This window comes from Lotus japonicus, chromosome 2 (assembly GCF_012489685.1).
Source record: "Lotus japonicus ecotype B-129 chromosome 2, LjGifu_v1.2".
Taxonomy (NCBI): Eukaryota; Viridiplantae; Streptophyta; class Magnoliopsida; order Fabales; family Fabaceae; genus Lotus; species Lotus japonicus.
Window position 1 is genome coordinate 89,726,154 of NC_080042.1, and position 9,224 is coordinate 89,735,377.

The window sequence follows — 9,224 nt, forward strand, 5'->3', positions numbered from 1 at the left end:
TTACTTAGCTTTAGGAAAATATATGTTGAAAATATGGAATAATATTCATCCGGATCAAACATTTATTTTTTGCTTTGAGCATTTTATTGTGACAAAACACAACATATAACACATACCAAAGTGAGAAGTGCTGACATATAAAACATGAAAAAATCGAGAGAAAAAAAATGGAAATAGCAGCTCACATATTAATATGGGGAAAAAAACGCGGGTTGACCCGCCCCGCTACGGGTTGGCCCGCAAACAAGCAGGTTGCATGATTCGCGGGCTCTTTTTTCATGGCCCGCCCCGCCCCTTTTTTGCGGGCTTGCAGGTTGAGTTCGCGGGCCGCACCCGCTTTAACACCCCAAGGTAGATTCAACTAATTGAAAGTGAGACTCCTGATTTAGTGGATTTCACACACACATATATATATTTTAACCAATTAAATACAGTATTAAAATAAGTATAAGTAGCATTACGAGTCAAAATCCTGTGCCTCAAAACCCATCCGTATTCATACGTTTGCTAATCATTGAAACATAAATTAATAACTTACTGTCTCCGTTCTTTATTACTCCCTCCGTCCCTAATTATAAGCTAAAGTTGTAAAAATCACACTTATTAAGAAAGCCTTAATTGATGCATTGGTTTTCAAAAAAAATGTACAACTTTCTATGTTTACCCCTATTTATGATAACACTTTTTCATCATTGTACTACTAATGGTGGTGCTCCACTACCAATAAATGCAAGGGTGAATATGGAAAGAAATATTAACTTTTGCAAGGTTAGCTTATATTTAGTGACACAAAAAAAGTCTCAATGTTAGCTTATAATTAGGGACGGAGGGAGTAATAACTTACATTCACTACTTTAACTTATTATTCTTTTATATCTATCTACTTATCATTTCAAGAAAACATTAATTGATGTTTTTCCTAATAGTTATCTTTATATGAGTAATAAATGAAGAAAAATAAATCACATTCTAGAGGGTAAAATAAAAAACAAATTAAAGAATAATTTTCTGAAAATCAACAAAATTAATTACACTTTTTAATATGTGTGCCTCTTCCTCTCCAAACAATTACTCCATCCGTTTCTGATCTTTTGCTGTTTAAGGTTATGCACATTGTTTAAGAGTGCAATCATTGAAATATTTGTTGACATAAACACCCTTATTTAATGTTGAGTTAGAGTGAAGAGAGAGAATAGTAATTATTGGTTAAAAAACTTGTTATGATTTTGATTGGTGAAAATAAAAGGTGGTAGGTGAGAGATAGAGTATTAAATGAGGGTATACATGGAATAAATTGAGAAAAAATGCATTGGGTTTGTAAAACAACAAATGTTTTGGAATTTAGACCAAAACTTAAAACAACAAAAGATCAGGAACGGAGGGAGTAAATAAGAACAAAGATAAGAGATAGTACATACTTTTGTTTTATTGCGCGTATAAACATCAAGATTACATTTGAGAGAATTTATTTGGATTTAATGTATAATATAAATATTATGAAAATGTTAGATAAGTTTATTTTCAAATGCATATTTGAAGATACTATAATAGTTCTACTCGTCGACTCTGATAAGGGTTGACTTATGATACTTGTAGTTAAAAAGATGTTGGATGAATTCTCTATTATATATACACACATTAAGTTCTCTATGCATATTGAGGTGCAGCTTGTTGGTCATTGAGTTGATTTTAGTTTTCTAACATCAATAGCAATGGAAAACCCCACATCTTCTTCCCTTGACATTCCTGTAAGTCAAAATCACTATGCTACACTATGCCACCCATTAACATTGCAGGATTGGTAAGTCAAGGAAATTAAATACATTGGCATGGGTAAAAAAGGACGGTGCAGCACTTGTTGAAAATGATGGTATGCATACACACATAATGCATATGCATTGGCTTGGCATTAGCTCCTATAAATACCATAGCAACCCGTAGGAGAAATGCATCCCAACAAACTGAAGTATCTCATAGTACAAACACTTAAGCTTTTATTTGCTCCTTTTCTTATACTCTTGTTTTAGAGTGTTGTGAGGTTTGATCAGATAATAGCTTTGGAGAGTGTGGGTGTACTGGGGTTGTGGGGTAGTTGAGAGAAATATCTGTGTGTTGTAACAATTTTCACATAGTGTTTATTCTCTGGTTGTTGGTTTTGACAACGGCCGTGGTTTTTTCTCCGATTTTGGAGTTTCCACGTTAAATCCTTGTGTTGTGATTGTGTCATTGTTTCTATTTCTCTATGGCGATTTCCTAACAACTGGTATCAGAGCCATTGGTTCGGTGGGACTATTCTTAGTATGCTTTGTGGGTACAGTGTTGTGTGATACTGTGAAAATTTACAGTTCGCACGCAGCCACAATGTCAAGTTATTCAAATGCTGTGAAGAGTGACATAGAGAAGTTTGATGGAAGAATCAATTTTGGCTTGTGGAAAATACAAGTCAATGATGTGTTGATACAAGCAGGATTTCACAAGGCGTTGAAAGGAAACACTTCCAACATGGAGAATGAGAAGTGGGAGGAACTAGATCTGAGAGCCGCAAGTGCAATCCGCCTATGTTTGGCTAAGAATATTCTTGCAAATGTGCAGAGTATTTCCTCAGCCAAAGAACTTTGGGAGAAACTCGAAGGATTATATCAGGCAAAAGACACTTCAAACCGATTGCTGCTGAAAGAACAGTTCCACAATTTACGCATGGAGAATAATATGAAAGTCTCTGATTATCTTAGTGCTCTCAATGAAATTGTCTCCGAATTAGAAGCTATTGGAGTCGATATTGATGATGAAGATAAAGCACTGAGACTCATATGGTCTCTTCCATCTTCCTATGAGCATATCAAACCTGTTTTGATATATGGGAAGGAAACTTTGAGCTTTGAAGATGTTGTCAACAAAATTATTTCTGAGGAAAGAAGAATGAAAAGTGAGGACAACACTTCATCAAGCTCGGCGCTAATAGCCAGAGGTGGGCCTTATGGTAAGAAGAACCAGGGAAGGAATATTACATGCTGGAAATGTGGAAGGTCTGGGCATGTAAAGAAAAATTGTCCAGGTGCAGCAACATCAGAAAGGGGCTCTGAGGAAAATGTTAGCAATATCTCCCTCATTTTGGGAGAAGATGATGCTCTCTAAAATGACAAGTGTATCCTCTTGGCATTACCGCATTGCCATGGAAAAGGATAAGCTATTGCTAGCGGATTCAGAAATGCACACGGGCATTGGTTGACATTGATGCAAGGTGTGTGGTGCGGCTATGTTGGTTGCTGATGAACTTCCGGAGAAAGTCAACATGGAAGTTGCACCATAACTTTTCAGCATGGTTTCGACATGAAGAAATTCTTGGAATGGTTTAGTTCCAAGTGAGGTATACTCTTTATGGTGGAGTATGATAGTTCTTTTGAACTATGATTGTCGGGGTAGACAATGGAAGTTATGATTGTCGGTATAGACAATGATTGTCGATGAAGACAATGGAAGCGGAAGATGCATGTTGAGTGGGAGCACAATGTGAAGTGAGAGATTGTCAAACATGAATGTTGCATGATTGAGGTGTGAAGACCGACTGAAGTCAATCTTCAAGTGGGAGATTGTAAGTCAAAATCTCTATGCTACACTATGCCACCCATTAACATTGCAGGATTGGTAAGTCAAGGAAATTAAATACATTGGCATGGGTAAAAAAGGACGGTGCAGCACTTGTTGAAAATGATGGTATGCATACACACATAATGCATATGCATTGGCTTGGCATCAGCTCCTATAAATACCATAGCAACCCGTAGGAGAAATGCATCCCAACAAACTGAAGTATCTCATAGTACAAACACTTAAGCTTTTATTTGCTCCTTTTCTTATACTCTTGTTTTAGAGTGTTGTGAGGTTTGATCAGATAATAGCTTTGGAGAGTGTGGATGTACTGGGGTTGTGGGGTAGTTGAGAGAAATATCTGTGTGTTGTAACAATTTTCACATAGTGTTTATTCTCTGGTTGTTGGTTTTGACAACGGCCGTGGTTTTTTCTCCGATTTTTGAGTTTCCACGTTAAATCATTGTGTTGTGATTGTGTCATTGTTTCTATTTCTCTATGGCGATTTCCTAACAATTCCGCCTTCAACAAATGAGAATCTGATTACGGTTCTCAGCATTGATGGCGGAGGCATCCGTGGAATCATTCCCGGTGTTATTCTTTCCTACCTTGAGTCTCAACTTCAGGTTCAAATTCAAATTTCCCTCATGAACACCATGCATACACATTGTAATTCTTAAATAGACCCTTTAATATATGTTTTTTTCAAACTTTTTACACATATATGTGCATGTGTTTACACTTCACAGGAGCTAGACGGTGAGGATGCAAGGTGATCGGGGTGACCAAGCTACCCGGAGCGCATGGGCAGCAGAGAGGGAAGAAGAACTGGGGTGCTGACGAGCTGGGTGATCCCGGGAGGGGCTTCTGCAAGGGACTCTAATGCTAAAGTGAGTAGAGGAATCGGGTAAGTGAGTAGTGAAGTGAAGAGAATCATGTACCTTAGAATGGATGTGTCGCCTCCTTTACATATACGTTGGGGTATTAGGGTTGGAGCCATGCAATGTCATGCATGGTCCTTACTGGTGGACTAAGGGCCGTTGGATCCTTCTGCTCCTCCTGTTGTTAACAGTGATCTAACGGCCTAGAATTCTTAGAGACTCACCCCCCAACCACCCTAGTTCCGTAGGGTGGTGGGCCTAGGTCAACCTCTAGGTGGTGGGGTCCAGGTACCTAGATCAGGGGAGGATGTCGCCCCGCTTGTGGTACGGGGGCTGGACGCCCCACCCCGGTCGTCCCCTCGGGGCTTTCCCCGGGTAACCTTGGCCGGGTGCTAGCCCGGTAGGTGGTCGTCCTAACCATATTGGGGTAGAGGTCGGTACGTCTCCGTCCGTCCGGGGCTTCCCAGAACACTAAGGTTTGGATAATTAGTTAGTTAATTAAGGATTTTGGTTCTTGATTTGCAGACTATGGTTGCAATTAGAGAAGAGATGAAGCAACTGATGGGGAACCGAGGTGGGAGAAATGTGAACTCTGGGGGATAAGGCTTTGATCGTTTTCTTGTTCTGTCAATAGGGACAGGATCAAACAAGAGCGAGCAAAAATACAATGCTAAGATGGTGTCGAAATGGGGGACTTTGACTTGGTTGTTCAACTCTGGATCAACTCCAATTATAGATTGTTTCAATGAAGCAGGAAATGATTTGGTTGACTACTTCAACCAGGTTGTTTTTAGTGTGCTTGAGCCCCAAGACAACTACCTCCGAATTCAAGTAAGCCTTATAGTTTTGCATATTGTGCTCATTTATGTTGTTTAAATGCCTAAGAAGATTGTGTATTCAATTTTCATAGTTGTTGCCTATGATTCTAGGGGCATGCTTTAACTTGTGTGCTAACATGAGCTAAACCTACTCGAACTTTAATAACTAAAAATTATTCTATCGAATTTAATAAGAAGACGCTAACAAAATCTTTGGAGTCCTGATTTTTTAATATTTATTACTATTTTGAGAATGTTTTAATTATTTTTATTTATCACTTGTAAATTTTAAGAAATCATTAATATATTAGTTTGTGTGAAGTCAAAATTAATGCTTGCCCAACCTTGTGGGTGTCTTCTAAATTGATTAATGAGTTTTTTATATGGAAACAGGTGGATAAATATAATGTCTTTATCACTTTATCCAATCAGCTACACACCAATCTTAAATTTAGTTGAATGCTGTCAAAATATATTGTAAATCCTAACAACCTTAAAATGGTTGATTCAAACAGGTGGATACATTAGAGGGTGTATTAGCTTCTGTGGATGGAGCTACTAAAGAGAATTTGGATAATCTGGTAAAAGAGGGAGAGCAGTTACTCAAGAAAACAGTTACAGGAGTGAATCTAGATACGGGTCTAGGTGAACCACTTCTACATAAAGGCAGCAATGAGGAAGAACTCAAAAGGTTCATTTTGTTTAATAAATCTATATCTTTGTTACAATTCGAACCAAGAAAAAGACGAAGCTTAAACTCCTCTAATCAAAATTGATACATGCTTTGCAGGTTTGCGATATTACTCTCGGAGGAGAGAAAACAGAGAAAGTAAATGATGACCAGATTGCTTGTCAAATTGTTAATCCATTGTTGAAGCTCTTCACTGATTTGCTTAATAATTTCAGTACGATTATGATGCAAGTGTGTCATATTTTTTACTTAGTCAACTGTGATGAACATGTTTGTTCTGTTTTTCGAAGTTAAAATAAAACTCAAATTTTAGTTTCATGTTGGACATTTATAATGATGTCAATTGCCATATAATATAGGCTCTAAATTCTTGGTTGGGTCCTATGGAATTTGAATCTGGCTTATTTAGATTACTCACGAATTCACGTGTTTATATTTAATTCCAACAAAGCTTGAATTGAATTGAATTGAATAAACATTAATCCATAGAGTAAGGAAGTTTAATGCAACTAACTGGTTGGGGTTTTGACTTTTCCAACTCAAAAACTCGACGCAATGTATATTAAAAATCTATATAAACACAATAAGGAAGTTTAATGCCACTAACTGGCTTTGTTTTATTACTTGTTAGCTCCCTTGTCACCTTCAACCAACTGGGTATTTGGTTTCTCATCCTGATAGATACTTCACAATCGTGTAATGGAGCTGTCACTACTCACACAAGTTTACAGATAGGCAATTATCAAGGGAAAAAACAACGTTGACATCTATTCCTCTCTCACACAAGTTTACAGATCAGCAATTATCAAGGGAAAAAATAGAAATAGAATGAAAGAGTTAAGTAAGTGTGAATAAATAGCCTTGAAATACAAAATTAGAAAAACATACAGAAAAATTATAGAGATAGCTGGAGTAACAAATCTACCAACATATGTATCTGCCATATATATATATATATACCATATATATAGGAGTATTCTTATTGGCTTTTATAATAGTTTTCAAGTGCAATGCTTACATGTTACATGTATGTGTCTCTTAAATTTAGAATTATCCTTAGGGCCACATTCTTCAGGATGTGTGTGTTTGGCTCGGCGTTAGTAGAATTGGATCTGGCCAGAATTGGATCTGATATGAATTGGATCTGGTAAACGTGAGTTTGAGTGACGTGATTTATGTTTAGATACATTTATCAGGAATTGGATCTGATAGACTTGAATTGGATCTGTAAAAGGGGAAGGAGACAATTGGATCAACATTGATGCTAAAGCAACAAATTGTTGTGTTAGGATGGATCCAATTCTGGGGCCAGAATTGGATCAACATTTAACATCCAAACATCAATGGAAATGGAAAAATCACGTTTGAGGTCTTTAAACGTGGATCAGGCCTGATCCAACGTGCATCCAAACACACCCAATCGGGAAGAATGTGGATCGAATTGCGTGTGAGAGCAATTTAACACACTAAAAAATATTATAATTAAATAGAAAAGTTTGATCACTTAAAAGATAAATAATTTGAAAAAGAAAAGTATTGTTATTTAAATATTACACATCATATTAGATTTGATCGGGTCTAAAGTATAATTTTTTGTATGTACTTTGTACTTTGTACTATGTTGTTGTATTCATGGTTGACCTAATATTATATATATATATATATAGGGATTTGTTAACTTGCTCCCACTGAATTTTGTGAAGGAGTAAGTTAACAACCAACACCTTTTCTTTTGGACTAAAAATACCCTCACTTTTTTTGTTTAAAAATATTTTAAATGTGGGTTTCTGGTAATTTTCAATACCCAAAACTTCATTCAATTTTAAAATTTAAAATTTTCTCTCTCCACATTTATCACTTTCTTTATTTTTCTCTTTCTTCAACTTCTATTCTTTTGCTTCTCTGCAAATTGCTTTGTCTTTCTCTGCAACAAAATCTAATAAACAACGTGCCACCAATTTGGTTCCATGAATATTTTAACCCACCAATCATGTAGGAAATCAACCCCCAAGACCAAATAATGGAAACACGAAAGAAAAAAAAAGTAAAGCAACAAAAAACTGTTTGTGAGAAAAATCCTACTTTAATGGAAAGAAGAAAGAAAATGGGAATGATTCATTATTTCCCATGAATAAAAGGTTGCTCTCCATCTCTCGGGTTATTTAGAACAACCCATTCCAATGACTATGGTAAGGAGAAGAAGAAATAGAAGCTTGAAAAACACAGGTTTGGGGAAGAAGATGGACGAAATTAAATGATGAGAGAGAAATGAAGTTTTTTAATTTAAAATTTTAAAAGTAAATTACATAAATAGCCTTCACTTAAAGTTGGTTTTTAAAAAGAGAAAGCTTGATTTTTTTGTCTAATTGAAAAGGTGTTGGTGGTTAACTTACTCCTTCACAAAATCCAGTATATATATATATATATATATATATATAGGATGCTGCACCTAGCAACATATTACATTAGCAATATTTTTTAGTCTCTTGCTCACTATGTTCCTCTTGGTTGTTGCTCTTGCTCTGTTTTATGTTGTGGTTGTGTACATGCCTGAACTTGCTGTAATTTTCCTCTGTTTCTTCTTTCCCCTGCCCCTGCTATTTCAATTCGTTGTATGGAGGCAGTCTCTTTTTGTTTTTTTCTCCTTCATGTTTAGCGCACCCAATGCTATTTCTTTAATAAATTTGGCTTTAAAAAAAAATATAGTCAAATTATCTTGTTCGTCATTAACTTGGCTTTACAAAAAAAACATATAATCAAATTTGGCTTTACTCCTCATCTTTCATTAACTTGTTCGTCAAATTATATTATTCTTCATACGCATCGCGCTTAATGATCGCACTAATTAAGTCATGAAATTGTCTTAATCATATTTTTTTTCAATACTGGTTCAATAAAATTAACTTTTGCCAATCTATGTTTGTTTGTTACTATCTTTTAAAGTTTGATGCATTTATGTTATATATTGAGCCTCACATAACATCATGGTCTGTTGATGAGATTTATTTTCCTTTCATTATAGTGTGAAAATTTATTTTGAGTAGTGTGCAAATGCATAGTGATCATAAATTTTGAAATTACAAAAATATAATAAATAAAAGAATATGTATACATTAAATATTTCTAAAATACAGTTAAAGATCTTATATCAAGTGTATATCTCTAAATGTTCTTATAGTTAGAGACGGGTGAATACTTATTTTGAATAATAAAATAAAATTGGGGGAGGTGGGCATGGGTACCTCA

General features: G+C 35.7%; 1 pseudogene; it reads left to right on the forward strand.

The window, feature by feature from the left end:
• Positions 1 to 4,391: 4,391 nt before the first annotated feature.
• Positions 4,392 to 6,272, forward strand: LOC130737248 (patatin-like protein 3; annotated as a pseudogene).
• The last annotated feature ends 2,952 nt before the right edge of the window (positions 6,273 to 9,224 follow it).